A 14,387-nucleotide genomic window follows, 5' to 3' on the forward strand; every position below is an offset into this window, starting at 1 on the left:
AGGAAGTTGGTCATCTTCAGCAGCTGCTGCTTCTTTGTTGGCAGACACGAAGTGATCTGAGAGTCTCAGTTTCAGCTGCAGAGAATAATCACATCAGGGAGGAAGATGTGCCCACTACAAGTCAGCCTTTCTCGGCAATTATCTGGTTACATAGAGGAAGTGTATGATTCCAGTACTTAGCAGCCACCACCCCAAGGCCCCTAAGGGACCCCGCCCCACACCGCAAGACAGCCCCACCTGCAAGCCCCCAAAACTGCCCTCCAAGCCCGACACACAGTCCCCCCCAGCAATCACCAACCCAGTCCCCACGACCCGAGAGACCACCAGACGCCCGAAGCCACACAGCCCCCCCCCAGCACACACCCAACCGCCCAGAGCGACGGGACAGCAACCCACCACCACCACTATGTGATAAAGCTAATCAGCGGGGACCAGAGAGAATGAAATTCAGCCAATTGATGTTTGAAAGAGGCAGACATTGTTTCCATGCTAATGTAATCTAAAAGAACATTTCTAAACTGGTTAATACACAGATTGTTCTTCGCTTTCCAGTTCATGAGAATAGTTTTCTTTGCGATACATAACACTGTGATGACCATGTGTGCTGAGTTCATTTCCATGTTGATGTTGTCTAAGTCACCAGGTACCTTAAGCTTTTTCTCTTCTCTCTACCACCTGCATGTCTTTTGTTGCAACGTCTGATCACCCTGTGACACATGAGGAAGTTGGTCATCTTCAGCTTCTGCTGCTTTGTTGGCAGACACGAAGTGATCTGAGAGTCTCATGTTCAGCTGGAGAAAATTATCACGTCAGGGAAGAAGATGTGCCCACTACAGATCAGCCTTTCTCAGCAATTATCTGGTTACATAGAGGAACCGTATGATTCCTGTACTTATATAATGCACATTTGTCAGACACATTGTTGCTTACGGCCACACCACCCTGAACATGCCTGATCTCGTAAGCCAAGCAGGGTTGAGCCTCCTTAGTACTTGGATGGGAGACTGCTTGGGAATACCAGGTGCTGTAAGCTTTTTCTCTTCTCTCTACCACCTGCATGTCTTTTGTTGCAACGTCTGATCACCCTGTGACACATGAGGAAGTTGGTCATCTTCAGCTGCTGCTGCTTTGTTGGCTGACACGAAGTGATCTGAGAGTCTCAGTTTAAGTTGCAGAGAATGATCACATCAGAGAAGATGATTTGCCCGCTACACATCAGCCTTTCTCGGCAATTATCTGGTTGCATAGAGGAACCGTATGATTCCAGTACCTATATAATGCACATTTGTCAGAGACATTGTTGCTTACGGCCACACCACCCTGAATAAGCCCGACCTCGTCTGATCTCGGACGCCAAGCAGGGTTGTACCTGGTTAGTACTTGGATGGGAGACAGCTTGGGAATACCAGGTGCTGTAAGCTTTTTCTCTTCTCTCTACCACCTGCATGTCTTTTGTTGCAACGTCTGATCACCCTGTGACACGTGAAGAAGTTAGTCATCTTCAGCTGCTGCTGCTTTGTTGATAGACACGAGGTGATCTGAGAGTCTCAGTTTCAGCTGCAGAGAATAATCACATCAAGGAGGAAGATGAACCCACTACAAGTCAGCCTTTTTCGGCAATTATCTGGTTATACAGAGGAAGTGTATGATTCCAGTACCTATATAATGCACATTTGTCACCAAAATTTTTGCTTATGGCCACACCACCCTGAATAAGCCCAACCTCGTCTGATCTCGGAAGCCAAGCAGGGTTGGGCCTGGTTAGTACTTGAATGGGAGACTGCTTGGGAATACCAGGTGCCTTAAGCTTTTTCTCTTCTCTCTACCACCTGCATGTCTTTTGTTGCAACGTCTGATAACCTGTGACACATGAGGAAGTTGGTCATCTTCATTTTCTGCTGCTTTGTTGGCAGACACGAAGTGATCTGAGAGTCTCAGTTTCAGCTGAAGAGAATAATCACATCAAGGAGGAAGATGAACCCACTACAAGTCAGCCTTTTTCGGCAATTATCTGGTTACACAGAGGAAGTGTATGATTCCAGTACCTATATAATGCACAATTGTCACCGATATTTTTGCTTACGGCCACACCACCCTGAATAAGCCCGACCTCGTCTGATCTCGGAAGCCAAGCACGGTTGGGCCTGGTTAGTACTTGAATGGGAGACCGCTTGGGAATACCAGGTACCTTAAGCTTTTTCTCTTCTCTCTACCACCTGCATGTCTTTTGTTGCAACGTCTGATCACCCTGTGACACATGAGGAAGATGGTCATCTTCAGCTTCTGCTGCTTTGTTGGCAGACACGAAGTGATCTGAGAGTCTCATGTTCAGCTGGAGAAAATTATCACGTCAGGGAAGAAGATGTGCCCACTACAGATCAGCCTTTCTCAGCAATTATCTGGTTACATAGAGGAACCGTATGATTCCAGTACCTATATAATGCACATTTGTCACAGAAATTGTTCCTTACGGCCACACCACCCTGAATAAGCCCGACCTCGTCTGATCTCGGAAGCCAAGGAGGGTTGGGCCTGGTTAGTACTTTAATGGGAGACTGCTTGGGAATACCAGGTTCTGTAAGCGTTTTCTCTTCTCTCTACAACCTGCATGTCTTTTGTTGCAACGTCTGATCACCCTGTGACACATGAGGAAGTTGGTCATCTTCAGCTGCTGCTGCTTTGTTGGCAGACACGAAGTGATCTGAGAGTCTCAGTTTCAGCTGCAGAGAATAATCACATCAGGGAAGAAGATGTGCCCATAACACGTCAGCCTTTCTCTGCAATTATCTGGTTACATAGAGGAAGTGTATGATTCCAGTACCTATATAATGCACATTTGTCACAGAAATTGTTCCTTATGGCCACACCACCCTGAATAAGCCCGACCTCGTCTGATCTCGGAAGCCAAGGAGGGTTGGGCCTGGTTAGTACTTTAATGGGAGACTGCTTGGGAATACCAGGTGCTGTAAGCGTTTTCTCTTCTCTCTACAACCTGCATGTCTTTTGTTGCAACGTCTGATCACCCTGTGACACATGAGGAAGTTGGCCATCTTCAGCTGCTGCTGCTTTGTTGGAAGACACGAAGTGATCTGAGAGTCTCAGTTTCAGCTAAAGAGAATAATCACTTCAGGGAAGAAGATGTGCCCACTACAGATCAGCCTTTCTCAGCAATTATCTGGTTACATAGAGGAACCGTATGATTCCAGTACCTATATAATGCACATTTGTCAGAGACATTGTCGCTTGCGGCCACACCACCCTGAACATGCCCGACCTCGTCTGATCTCGGAAGCCAAACAGGGTTGAGCCTGCTTAGTACTTGGATGGGAGACTGCTTGGGAATACCAGGTGCTGTACGCTTCTTCTCTCCTCTCTACCACCTGCATGTCTTTTGTTGCAACGTCTGATCATCCTGTGACACATGAGGAAGTTGGTCATCTTCAGCAGCTGCTGCTTCTTTGTTGGCAGACACGAAGTGATCTGAGAGTCTCAGTTTCAGCTGCAGAAAATAATCACATGGGGGAAGAAGATGTGCCCGCTACACATCAGCCTTTCTCTGCAATTAACTGGTTGCATAGAGGAACCGTATGATTCCAGTACCTATATAATGGACATTTGTCAGAGATATTGTTGCTTACGGCCACACCACCCTGAATAAGCCCGACCTCGTCTGATCTCGGAAGCAGAGCAGGTTTGGGCCTGGTTAGTACTTCGATGGGAGACCTCTTGGGAATACCAGGTGCTGTAAGCTTCTTCTCTTCTCTCTACCACCTGCATGTCTTTTGTTGCAACGTCTGATCATCCTGTGACACATGAGGAAGTTGGTCATCTTCAGCAGCTGCTGCTTCTTTGTTGGCAGACACGAAGTGATCTGAGAGTCTCAGTTTCAGCTGCAGAAAATAATCACATCGGGGAAGAAGATGTGCCCACTACAAGTCAGCCTTTCTCGGCAATTATCTGGTTACATAGAGGAAGTGTATGATTCCAGTACTTATATAATGCACATTTGTCACAGATATTGTTGCTTACGGCCACACCACCCTGAATAAGCCCGACCTCGTCTGATCTTGGAAGCCAAGCAGGTTTGGGCCTGGTTAGTACTTGGATGGGAGACTGCTTGGGAATACCAGGTGCTTTAAGCTTTTTCTCTTCTCTCTACCACCTGCATGTCTTTTGTTGCAACGTCTGATCACCTTGTGACACATGAGGAAGTTGGTCATCTTCAGCTGCTGCTGCTTTGTTGGCAGACACGAAGTGATCTGAGAGTCTCATTTTCAGCTGGAGAGAATTATCACGTCAGGGAAGAAGATGTGCCCACTACAAGTCAGCCTTTCTCGGCAATTATCTGGTTGCATAGAGGAACCGTATGATTCCAGTACCTATATAATGCACATTTGTCAGAGACATTGTTGCTTACGGCCACACCACCCTGAATAAGCCCCACCTCGTCTGATCTCGGACGCCAAGCAGGGTTGTAACTGCTTACTACTTGGATGGGAGACAGCTTGTGAATAACCAGGTGCTGTAAGCTTTTTCTCTTCTCTCTACCACCTGCATGTCTTTTGTTGCAATGTCTGATCACCCTGTGACACGTGAAGAAGTTGGTCATCTTCAGCTGCTGCTGCTTTGTTGATAGACACGAGGTGATCTGAGAGTCTCATTTTCAGCTGGAGAGAATAATCACATCAAGGAGGAAGATGAACCCACTACAAGTCAGCCTTTTTCGGCAATTATCTGGTTACACAGAGGAAGTGTATGATTCCAGTACCTATATAATGCACATTTGTCACCGATATTGTTGCTTACGGCCACACCACCCTGAATAAGCCCGACCTCGTCTGATCTCGGAAGCCAAGCAGGGTTGGGCCTGGTTAGTACTTGAATGCGAGACCGCTTGGGAATACCAGGTGCCTTAAGCTTTTTCTCTTCTCTCTACCACCTACATGTCTTTTGTTGCAACGTCTGATCACCCTGAGACACATGAGGAAGTTGGTCATCTTCAGCTTCTGCTGCTTTGTTGGCAGACACGAAGTGATCTGAGAGTCTCAGTTTCAGCTGAAGAGAATGATCACATCAGAGAAGATGATATGCCCGCTACACATCAGCCTTTCTCGGCAATTATCTGGTTGCATAGAGGAACCGTATGATTCCAGTACCTATATAATGCACATTTGTCAGAGACATTGTCGCTTGCGGCCACACCACCCTGAACATGCCCGACCTCGTCTGATCTCGGAAGCCAAACAGGGTTGAGCCTGCTTAGTACTTGGATGGGAGACTGCTTGGGAATACCAGGTGCTGTACGCTTCTTCTCTCCTCTCTACCACCTGCATGTCTTTTGTTGCAACGTCTGATCATCCTGTGACACATGAGGAAGTTGGTCATCTTCAGCAGCTGCTGCTTCTTTGTTGGCAGACACAAAGTGATCTGAGAGTCTCAGTTTCAGCTGCAGAGAATAATCACATCAGGGAAGAAGATGTGCCCACTACAAGTCAGCCTTTCTCTGCAATTATCTGGTTACATAGAAGAAGTGTATGATTCCAGTACCTATATAATGCACATTTGTCACAGTTAATGTCGCTTACGGCCACACCACCCTGAATAAGCCCGACCTCGTCTGATCTTGGAAGCCAAGCAGGATTGGGCCTTGTTAGTACTTGGATGGGAGTCCTCTTGGGAATACCAGGTGCTGTAAGCTTTTTCTCCTCTCTCTACCACCTGCATGTCTTTTGTTGCAACGTCTGATCACCCTGTGACACATGAGGAAGGTGGTCATCTTCAGCTGCTGCTGCTTTGTTGGCAGACACGAAGTGATCTGAGAGTCTCAGTTTCAGCTCGAGAGAATAATCACGTCAGGGAAGAAGATGTGCCCACTACTTATCAGCTTTTCTCGGCAATAATCTGGTTACATAGAGGAACTGTATGATTCCAGTACCTATATAATGCACATTTGTCACAGTTATTGTTGCTTACGGCCACACCACCCTGAATATACCCGACCTCGTCTGATCTCGGAAGCCAAGCAGGTTTGGGCCTGGTTAGTACTTGGGTGGTAGACTGCATGGGAATACCAGGTGCTTTAAGCTTTTTCTCTTCTCTCTACCACCTTCATGTCTTTTGTTGCAACGTCTGAGCACCCTGTGACACATGAGGAAGTTGGTCATCTTCATTTTCTGCTGCTTTGTTGGCAGACACGAAGTGATCTGAGAGTCTCAGTTTCAGCTGAAGAGAATAATCACATCAAGGAGGAAGATGAACCCACTACAAGTCAGCCTTTTTCGGCAATTATCTGGTTACACAGAGGAAGTGTATGATTCCAGTACCTATATAATGCACAATTGTCACCGATATTTTTGCTTACGGCCACACCACCCTGAATAAGCCCGACCTCGTCTGATCTCGGAAGCCAAGCACGGTTGGGCCTGGTTAGTACTTGAATGGGAGACCGCTTGGGAATACCAGGTTCTGTAAGCGTTTTCTCTTCTCTCTACAACCTGCATGTCTTTTGTTGCAATGTCTGATCACCCTGTGACACGTGAAGAAGTTGGTCATCTTCAGCTGCTGCTGCTTTGTTGATAGACACGAGGTGATCTGAGAGTCTCATTTTCAGCTGGAGAGAATAATCACATCAAGGAGGAAGATGAACCCACTACAAGTCAGCCTTTTTCGGCAATTATCTGGTTACACAGAGGAAGTGTATGATTCCAGTACCTATATAATGCACATTTGTCACCGATATTGTTGCTTACGGCCACACCACCCTGAATAAGCCCGACCTCGTCTGATCTCGGAAGCCAAGCAGGGTTGGGCCTGGTTAGTACTTGAATGCGAGACCGCTTGGGAATACCAGGTGCCTTAAGCTTTTTCTCTTCTCTCTACCACCTACATGTCTTTTGTTGCAACGTCTGATCACCCTGAGACACATGAGGAAGTTGGTCATCTTCAGCTTCTGCTGCTTTGTTGGCAGACACGAAGTGATCTGAGAGTCTCAGTTTCAGCTGAAGAGAATGATCACATCAGAGAAGATGATATGCCCGCTACACATCAGCCTTTCTCGGCAATTATCTGGTTGCATAGAGGAACCGTATGATTCCAGTACCTATATAATGCACATTTGTCAGAGACATTGTCGCTTGCGGCCACACCACCCTGAACATGCCCGACCTCGTCTGATCTCGGAAGCCAAACAGGGTTGAGCCTGCTTAGTACTTGGATGGGAGACTGCTTGGGAATACCAGGTGCTGTACGCTTCTTCTCTCCTCTCTACCACCTGCATGTCTTTTGTTGCAACGTCTGATCATCCTGTGACACATGAGGAAGTTGGTCATCTTCAGCAGCTGCTGCTTCTTTGTTGGCAGACACAAAGTGATCTGAGAGTCTCAGTTTCAGCTGCAGAGAATAATCACATCAGGGAAGAAGATGTGCCCACTACAAGTCAGCCTTTCTCTGCAATTATCTGGTTACATAGAAGAAGTGTATGATTCCAGTACCTATATAATGCACATTTGTCACAGTTAATGTCGCTTACGGCCACACCACCCTGAATAAGCCCGACCTCGTCTGATCTTGGAAGCCAAGCAGGATTGGGCCTTGTTAGTACTTGGATGGGAGTCCTCTTGGGAATACCAGGTGCTGTAAGCTTTTTCTCCTCTCTCTACCACCTGCATGTCTTTTGTTGCAACGTCTGATCACCCTGTGACACATGAGGAAGGTGGTCATCTTCAGCTGCTGCTGCTTTGTTGGCAGACACGAAGTGATCTGAGAGTCTCAGTTTCAGCTCGAGAGAATAATCACGTCAGGGAAGAAGATGTGCCCACTACTTATCAGCTTTTCTCGGCAATAATCTGGTTACATAGAGGAACTGTATGATTCCAGTACCTATATAATGCACATTTGTCACAGTTATTGTTGCTTACGGCCACACCACCCTGAATATACCCGACCTCGTCTGATCTCGGAAGCCAAGCAGGTTTGGGCCTGGTTAGTACTTGGGTGGTAGACTGCATGGGAATACCAGGTGCTTTAAGCTTTTTCTCTTCTCTCTACCACCTTCATGTCTTTTGTTGCAACGTCTGAGCACCCTGTGACACATGAGGAAGTTGGTCATCTTCATTTTCTGCTGCTTTGTTGGCAGACACGAAGTGATCTGAGAGTCTCAGTTTCAGCTGAAGAGAATAATCACATCAAGGAGGAAGATGAACCCACTACAAGTCAGCCTTTTTCGGCAATTATCTGGTTACACAGAGGAAGTGTATGATTCCAGTACCTATATAATGCACAATTGTCACCGATATTTTTGCTTACGGCCACACCACCCTGAATAAGCCCGACCTCGTCTGATCTCGGAAGCCAAGCACGGTTGGGCCTGGTTAGTACTTGAATGGGAGACCGCTTGGGAATACCAGGTACCTTAAGCTTTTTCTCTTCTCTCTACCACCTGCATGTCTTTTGTTGCAACGTCTGATCACCCTGTGACACATGAGGAAGTTGGTCATCTTCAGCTTCTGCTGCTTTGTTGGCAGACACGAAGTGATCTGAGAGTCTCATGTTCAGCTGGAGAAAATTATCACGTCAGGGAAGAAGATGTGCCCACTACAGATCAGCCTTTCTCAGCAATTATCTGGTTACATAGAGGAACCGTATGATTCCTGTACTTATATAATGCACATTTGTCAGACACATTGTTGCTTACGGCCACACCACCCTGAACATGCCTGATCTCGTAAGCCAAGCAGGGTTGAGCCTCCTTAGTACTTGGATGGGAGACTGCTTGGGAATACCAGGTGCTGTAAGCTTTTTCTCTTCTCTCTACCACCTGCATGTCTTTTGTTGCAACGTCTGATCACCCTGTGACACATGAGGAAGTTGGTCATCTTCAGCTGCTGCTGCTTTGTTGGCTGACACGAAGTGATCTGAGAGTCTCAGTTTAAGTTGCAGAGAATGATCACATCAGAGAAGATGATTTGCCCGCTACACATCAGCCTTTCTCGGCAATTATCTGGTTGCATAGAGGAACCGTATGATTCCAGTACCTATATAATGCACATTTGTCAGAGACATTGTTGCTTACGGCCACACCACCCTGAATAAGCCCGACCTCGTCTGATCTCGGACGCCAAGCAGGGTTGTACCTGGTTAGTACTTGGATGGGAGACAGCTTGGGAATACCAGGTGCTGTAAGCTTTTTCTCTTCTCTCTACCACCTGCATGTCTTTTGTTGCAACGTCTGATCACCCTGTGACACATGAGGAAGTTGGTCATCTTCATTTTCTGCTGCTTTGTTGGCAGACACGAAGTGATCTGAGAGTCTCAGTTTCAGCTGAAGAGAATAATCACATCAAGGAGGAAGATGAACCCACTACAAGTCAGCCTTTTTCGGCAATTATCTGGTTACACAGAGGAAGTGTATGATTCCAGTACCTATATAATGCACAATTGTCACCGATATTTTTGCTTACGGCCACACCACCCTGAATAAGCCCGACCTCGTCTGATCTCGGAAGCCAAGCACGGTTGGGCCTGGTTAGTACTTGAATGGGAGACCGCTTGGGAATACCAGGTACCTTAAGCTTTTTCTCTTCTCTCTACCACCTGCATGTCTTTTGTTGCAACGTCTGATCACCCTGTGACACATGAGGAAGATGGTCATCTTCAGCTTCTGCTGCTTTGTTGGCAGACACGAAGTGATCTGAGAGTCTCATGTTCAGCTGGAGAAAATTATCACGTCAGGGAAGAAGATGTGCCCACTACAGATCAGCCTTTCTCAGCAATTATCTGGTTACATAGAGGAACCGTATGATTCCAGTACCTATATAATGCACATTTGTCACAGAAATTGTTCCTTACGGCCACACCACCCTGAATAAGCCCGACCTCGTCTGATCTCGGAAGCCAAGGAGGGTTGGGCCTGGTTAGTACTTTAATGGGAGACTGCTTGGGAATACCAGGTTCTGTAAGCGTTTTCTCTTCTCTCTACAACCTGCATGTCTTTTGTTGCAACGTCTGATCACCCTGTGACACATGAGGAAGTTGGTCATCTTCAGCTGCTGCTGCTTTGTTGGCAGACACGAAGTGATCTGAGAGTCTCAGTTTCAGCTGCAGAGAATAATCACATCAGGGAAGAAGATGTGCCCATAACACGTCAGCCTTTCTCTGCAATTATCTGGTTACATAGAGGAAGTGTATGATTCCAGTACCTATATAATGCACATTTGTCACAGAAATTGTTCCTTATGGCCACACCACCCTGAATAAGCCCGACCTCGTCTGATCTCGGAAGCCAAGGAGGGTTGGGCCTGGTTAGTACTTTAATGGGAGACTGCTTGGGAATACCAGGTGCTGTAAGCGTTTTCTCTTCTCTCTACAACCTGCATGTCTTTTGTTGCAACGTCTGATCACCCTGTGACACATGAGGAAGTTGGCCATCTTCAGCTGCTGCTGCTTTGTTGGAAGACACGAAGTGATCTGAGAGTCTCAGTTTCAGCAAAAGAGAATAATCACTTCAGGGAAGAAGATGTGCCCACTACAGATCAGCCTTTCTCAGCAATTATCTGGTTACATAGAGGAACCGTATGATTCCTGTACTTATATAATGCACATTTGTCAGACACATTGTTGCTTACGGCCACACCACCCTGAACATGCCCGACCTCGTCTGATCTCGGAAGCCAAGCAGGGCTGAACCTCCTTAGTACTTGGGTGGGAGACTGCTTGGGAATACCAGGTGCTGTAAGCTTCTTCTCTTCTCTCTACCACCTGCATGTCTTTTGTTGCAACTCCTGATCACCCTGTGACACATGAGGAAGTTGGTCATCTTCAGCTGCTGCTGCTTTGTTGGCTGACACGAAGTGATCTGAGAGTCTCAGTTTCAGTTGCAGATAATGATCACATCAGAGAAGATGATTTGCCCGCTACACATCAGCCTTTCTCGGCAATTATCTGGTTGCATAGAGGAACCGTATGATTCCAGTACCTATATAATGCACATTTGTCAGAGACATTTTTGCTTACGGCCACACCACCCTGAATAAGCCCGACCTCGTCTGATCTCGGACGCCAAGCAGGGTTGTACCTGGTTAGTACTTGGATGGGAGACAGCTTGGGAATACCAGGTGCTGTAAGCTTTCTCTCTTCTCTCTACCACCTGCATGTCTTTTGTTGCAACGTCTGATCACCCTGTGACACGTGAAGAAGTTAGTCATCTTCAGCTGCTGCTGCTTTGTTGATAGACACGAGGTGATCTGAGAGTCTCAGTTTCAGCTGCAGAGAATAATCACATCAAGGAGGAAGATGAACCCACTACAAGTCAGCCTTTTTCGGCAATTATCTGGTTATACAGAGGAAGTGTATGATTCCAGTACCTATATAATGCACATTTGTCACCAAAATTGTTGCTTATGGCAACACCACCCTGAATAAGCCCAACCTCTTCTGATCTCGGAAGCCAAGCAGGGTTGGGCCTGGTTAGTACTTGAATGGGAGACTGCTTGGGAATACCAGGTGCCTTAAGCTTTTTCTCTTCTCTCTACCACCTGCATGTCTTTTGTTGCAACGTCTGATCACCCTGTGACACATGAGGAAGTTGGTCATCTTCATTTTCTGCTGCTTTGTTGGCAGACACGAAGTGATCTGAGAGTCTCAGTTTCAGCTGAAGAGAATAATCACATCAAGGAGGAAGATGAACCCACTACAAGTCAGCCTTTTTCGGCAATTATCTGGTTACACAGAGGAAGTGTATGATTCCAGTACCTATATAATGCACAATTGTCACCGATATTTTTGCTTACGGCCACACCACCCTGAATAAGCCCGACCTCGTCTGATCTCGGAAGCCAAGCACGGTTGGGCCTGGTTAGTACTTGAATGGGAGACCGCTTTGGAATACCAGGTACCTTAAGCTTTTTCTCTTCTCTCTACCACCTGCATGTCTTTTGTTGCAACGTCTGATCACCCTGTGACACATGAGGAAGTTGGTCATCTTCAGCTTCTGCTGCTTTGTTGGCAGACACGAAGTGATCTGAGAGTCTCATATTCAGCTGGCGAAAATTATCACGTCAGGGAAGAAGATGATTTGCCCGCTACACATCAGCCTTTCTCAGCAATTATCTGGTTGCATAGAGGAACCGTATGATTCCAGTACCTATATAATGCACATTTGTCAGAGACATTGTTGCTTACGGCCACACCACCCTGAATAAGCCCGACCTCGTCTGATCTCGGAAGCCAAGCAGGGTTGTACCTGGTTAGTACTTGGATAGGAGACAGCTTGGGAATACCAGGTGCTGTAAGCTTTTTCTCTTCTCTCTACCACCTGCATGTCTTTTGTTGCAACGTCTGATCACCCTGTGACACGTGAAGAAGTTGGTCATCTTCAGCTGCTGCTGCTTTGTTGATAGACACGAGGTGATCTGAGAGTCTCAGTTTCAGTTGCAGAGAATGATCACATCAGAGAAGATGATTTGTCCGCTACACATCAGCCTTTCTCGGCAATTATCTGGTTGCATAGAGGAACCGTATGATTCCAGTACCTATATAATGCACATTTGTCAGAGACATTGTTGCTTACGGCCACACCACCCTGAATAAGCCCGACCTCGTCTGATCTCGGACGCCAAGCAGGGTTGTACCTGGTTAGTACTTGGATAGGAGTCAGCTTGGGAATACCAGGTGCTGTAAGCTTTTTCTCTTCTCTCTACCACCTGCATGTCTTTTGTTGCAACGTCTGATCACCCTGTGACACATGAGGAAGTTGGTCATCTTCAGCTGCTGCTGCTGCTTTGTTGGCAGACATGAAGTGATCTGAGAGTCTCAGTTTCAGCTCCAGAGAATAATCACATCAAGGAGGAAGATGAACCCACTACAAGTCAGCCTTTTTCGGCAATTATCTGGTTATACAGAGGAAGTGTATGATTCCAGTACCTATATAATGCACATTTGTCACCGATATTGTTGCTTACGGCCACACCACCCTGAATAAGTCCGACCTCGTCTGATCTCGGAAGCCAAGCACGGTTGGGCCTGGTTAGTACTTGAATGGGAGACCGCTTGGGAATACCAGGTACCTTAAGCTTTTTCTCTTCTCTCTACCACCTGCATGTCTTTTGTTGCAACGTCTGATCACCCTGTGACACATGAGGAAGTTGGTCATCTTCAGCTTCTGCTGCTTTGTTGGCAGACACGAAGTGATCTGAGAGTCTCATGTTCAGCTGGAGAAAATTATCACGTCAGGGAAGAAGATGATTTGCCCGCTACACATCAGCCTTTCTCGGCAATTATCTGGTTGCATAGAGGAACCGTATGATTCCAGTACCTATATAATGCACATTTGTCAGAGACATTGTTGCTTACGGCCACACCACCCTGAATAAGCCCGACCTCGTCTGATCTCGGACGCCAAGCAGGGTTGTACCTGGTTAGTACTTGGATAGGAGACAGCTTGGGAATACCAGGTGCTGTAAGCTTTTTCTCTTCTCTCTACCACCTGCATGTCTTTTGTTGCAACGTCTGATCACCCTGTGACACGTGAAGAAGTTGGTCATCTTCAGCTGCTGCTGCTTTGTTGATAGACACGAGGTGATCTGAGAGTCTCAGTTTCAGTTGCAGAGAATGATCACATCAGAGAAGATGATTTGTCCGCTACACATCAGCCTTTCTCGGCAATTATCTGGTTGCATAGAGGAACCGTATGATTCCAGTACCTATATAATGCACATTTGTCAGAGACATTGTTGCTTACGGCCACACCACCCTGAATAAGCCCGACCTCGTCTGATCTCGGACGCCAAGCAGGGTTGTACCTGGTTAGTACTTGGATAGGAGTCAGCTTGGGAATACCAGGTGCTGTAAGCTTTTTCTCTTCTCTCTACCACCTGCATGTCTTTTGTTGCAACGTCTGATCACCCTGTGACACGTGAAGAAGTTGGTCATCTTCAGCTGCTGCTGCTTTGTTGGAAGACACGAAGTGATCTGAGAGTCTCAGTTTCAGCTAAAGAGAATAATCACTTCAGGGAAGAAGATGTGCCCACTACAGATCAGCCTTTCTCAGCAATTATCTGGTTACATAGAGGAACCGTATGATTCCTGTACTTATATAATGCACATTTGTCAGACACATTGTTGCTTACGGCCACACCACCCTGAACATGCCCGACCTCGTCTGATCTCGGAAGCCAAGCAGGGTTGAACCTCCTTAGTACTTGTATGGGAGACTGCTTGGGAATACCAGGTGCTGTAAGCTTCTTCTCTTCTCTCTACCACCTGCATGTCTTTTGTTGCAACGTCTGATCACCCTGTGACACATGAGGAAGTTGGTCATCTTCAGCTGCTGCTGCTTTGTTGGCTGACACGAAGTGATCTGAGAGTCTCAGTTTAAGTTGCAGAGAATGATC

The 14,387-nt window shown here is 46.8% G+C and overlaps 32 pseudogenes; all 32 read left to right on the forward strand.

Annotated features, from left to right (window-relative positions):
• Window positions 1-1,302: 1,302 nt before the first annotated feature.
• LOC140290448 (5S ribosomal RNA) lies at window positions 1,303-1,421 on the forward strand (annotated as a pseudogene).
• A 269-nt stretch (window positions 1,422-1,690) lies between these two features.
• LOC140274784 (5S ribosomal RNA) lies at window positions 1,691-1,809 on the forward strand (annotated as a pseudogene).
• A 268-nt stretch (window positions 1,810-2,077) lies between these two features.
• Window positions 2,078-2,196, forward strand: LOC140265776 (5S ribosomal RNA; annotated as a pseudogene).
• A 269-nt stretch (window positions 2,197-2,465) lies between these two features.
• On the forward strand, window positions 2,466-2,584 carry LOC140293743 (5S ribosomal RNA; annotated as a pseudogene).
• Window positions 2,585-2,853: 269 nt separating this feature from the next.
• LOC140290923 (5S ribosomal RNA) lies at window positions 2,854-2,972 on the forward strand (annotated as a pseudogene).
• A 269-nt stretch (window positions 2,973-3,241) lies between these two features.
• Window positions 3,242-3,360, forward strand: LOC140289627 (5S ribosomal RNA; annotated as a pseudogene).
• Window positions 3,361-3,632: 272 nt separating this feature from the next.
• LOC140301796 (5S ribosomal RNA) lies at window positions 3,633-3,751 on the forward strand (annotated as a pseudogene).
• A 272-nt stretch (window positions 3,752-4,023) lies between these two features.
• On the forward strand, window positions 4,024-4,142 carry LOC140289165 (5S ribosomal RNA; annotated as a pseudogene).
• A 658-nt stretch (window positions 4,143-4,800) lies between these two features.
• On the forward strand, window positions 4,801-4,919 carry LOC140267784 (5S ribosomal RNA; annotated as a pseudogene).
• A 269-nt stretch (window positions 4,920-5,188) lies between these two features.
• LOC140289629 (5S ribosomal RNA) lies at window positions 5,189-5,307 on the forward strand (annotated as a pseudogene).
• A 272-nt stretch (window positions 5,308-5,579) lies between these two features.
• LOC140280853 (5S ribosomal RNA) lies at window positions 5,580-5,698 on the forward strand (annotated as a pseudogene).
• A 269-nt stretch (window positions 5,699-5,967) lies between these two features.
• Window positions 5,968-6,086, forward strand: LOC140319180 (5S ribosomal RNA; annotated as a pseudogene).
• A 269-nt stretch (window positions 6,087-6,355) lies between these two features.
• LOC140312127 (5S ribosomal RNA) lies at window positions 6,356-6,474 on the forward strand (annotated as a pseudogene).
• A 269-nt stretch (window positions 6,475-6,743) lies between these two features.
• Window positions 6,744-6,862, forward strand: LOC140267795 (5S ribosomal RNA; annotated as a pseudogene).
• A 269-nt stretch (window positions 6,863-7,131) lies between these two features.
• On the forward strand, window positions 7,132-7,250 carry LOC140289630 (5S ribosomal RNA; annotated as a pseudogene).
• Window positions 7,251-7,522: 272 nt separating this feature from the next.
• Window positions 7,523-7,641, forward strand: LOC140280864 (5S ribosomal RNA; annotated as a pseudogene).
• Window positions 7,642-7,910: 269 nt separating this feature from the next.
• On the forward strand, window positions 7,911-8,029 carry LOC140319185 (5S ribosomal RNA; annotated as a pseudogene).
• Window positions 8,030-8,298: 269 nt separating this feature from the next.
• On the forward strand, window positions 8,299-8,417 carry LOC140265787 (5S ribosomal RNA; annotated as a pseudogene).
• Window positions 8,418-9,064: 647 nt separating this feature from the next.
• Window positions 9,065-9,183, forward strand: LOC140290449 (5S ribosomal RNA; annotated as a pseudogene).
• Window positions 9,184-9,452: 269 nt separating this feature from the next.
• Window positions 9,453-9,571, forward strand: LOC140265798 (5S ribosomal RNA; annotated as a pseudogene).
• Window positions 9,572-9,840: 269 nt separating this feature from the next.
• LOC140293744 (5S ribosomal RNA) lies at window positions 9,841-9,959 on the forward strand (annotated as a pseudogene).
• Window positions 9,960-10,228: 269 nt separating this feature from the next.
• Window positions 10,229-10,347, forward strand: LOC140290924 (5S ribosomal RNA; annotated as a pseudogene).
• A 269-nt stretch (window positions 10,348-10,616) lies between these two features.
• LOC140293246 (5S ribosomal RNA) lies at window positions 10,617-10,735 on the forward strand (annotated as a pseudogene).
• A 269-nt stretch (window positions 10,736-11,004) lies between these two features.
• Window positions 11,005-11,123, forward strand: LOC140290450 (5S ribosomal RNA; annotated as a pseudogene).
• A 269-nt stretch (window positions 11,124-11,392) lies between these two features.
• LOC140291056 (5S ribosomal RNA) lies at window positions 11,393-11,511 on the forward strand (annotated as a pseudogene).
• A 269-nt stretch (window positions 11,512-11,780) lies between these two features.
• On the forward strand, window positions 11,781-11,899 carry LOC140287425 (5S ribosomal RNA; annotated as a pseudogene).
• Window positions 11,900-12,171: 272 nt separating this feature from the next.
• Window positions 12,172-12,290, forward strand: LOC140277527 (5S ribosomal RNA; annotated as a pseudogene).
• Window positions 12,291-12,559: 269 nt separating this feature from the next.
• On the forward strand, window positions 12,560-12,678 carry LOC140292175 (5S ribosomal RNA; annotated as a pseudogene).
• Window positions 12,679-12,950: 272 nt separating this feature from the next.
• Window positions 12,951-13,069, forward strand: LOC140288821 (5S ribosomal RNA; annotated as a pseudogene).
• A 272-nt stretch (window positions 13,070-13,341) lies between these two features.
• On the forward strand, window positions 13,342-13,460 carry LOC140289981 (5S ribosomal RNA; annotated as a pseudogene).
• Window positions 13,461-13,729: 269 nt separating this feature from the next.
• On the forward strand, window positions 13,730-13,848 carry LOC140292176 (5S ribosomal RNA; annotated as a pseudogene).
• Window positions 13,849-14,117: 269 nt separating this feature from the next.
• Window positions 14,118-14,236, forward strand: LOC140294287 (5S ribosomal RNA; annotated as a pseudogene).
• The last annotated feature ends 151 nt before the right edge of the window (window positions 14,237-14,387 follow it).

The sequence above is a fragment of the Leuresthes tenuis genome, unplaced genomic scaffold (assembly GCF_036924035.1).
Source record: "Leuresthes tenuis unplaced genomic scaffold, fLeuTen1.0.hap1 SCAF_1, whole genome shotgun sequence".
Classification (NCBI taxonomy): domain Eukaryota; kingdom Metazoa; phylum Chordata; class Actinopteri; order Atheriniformes; family Atherinopsidae; genus Leuresthes; species Leuresthes tenuis.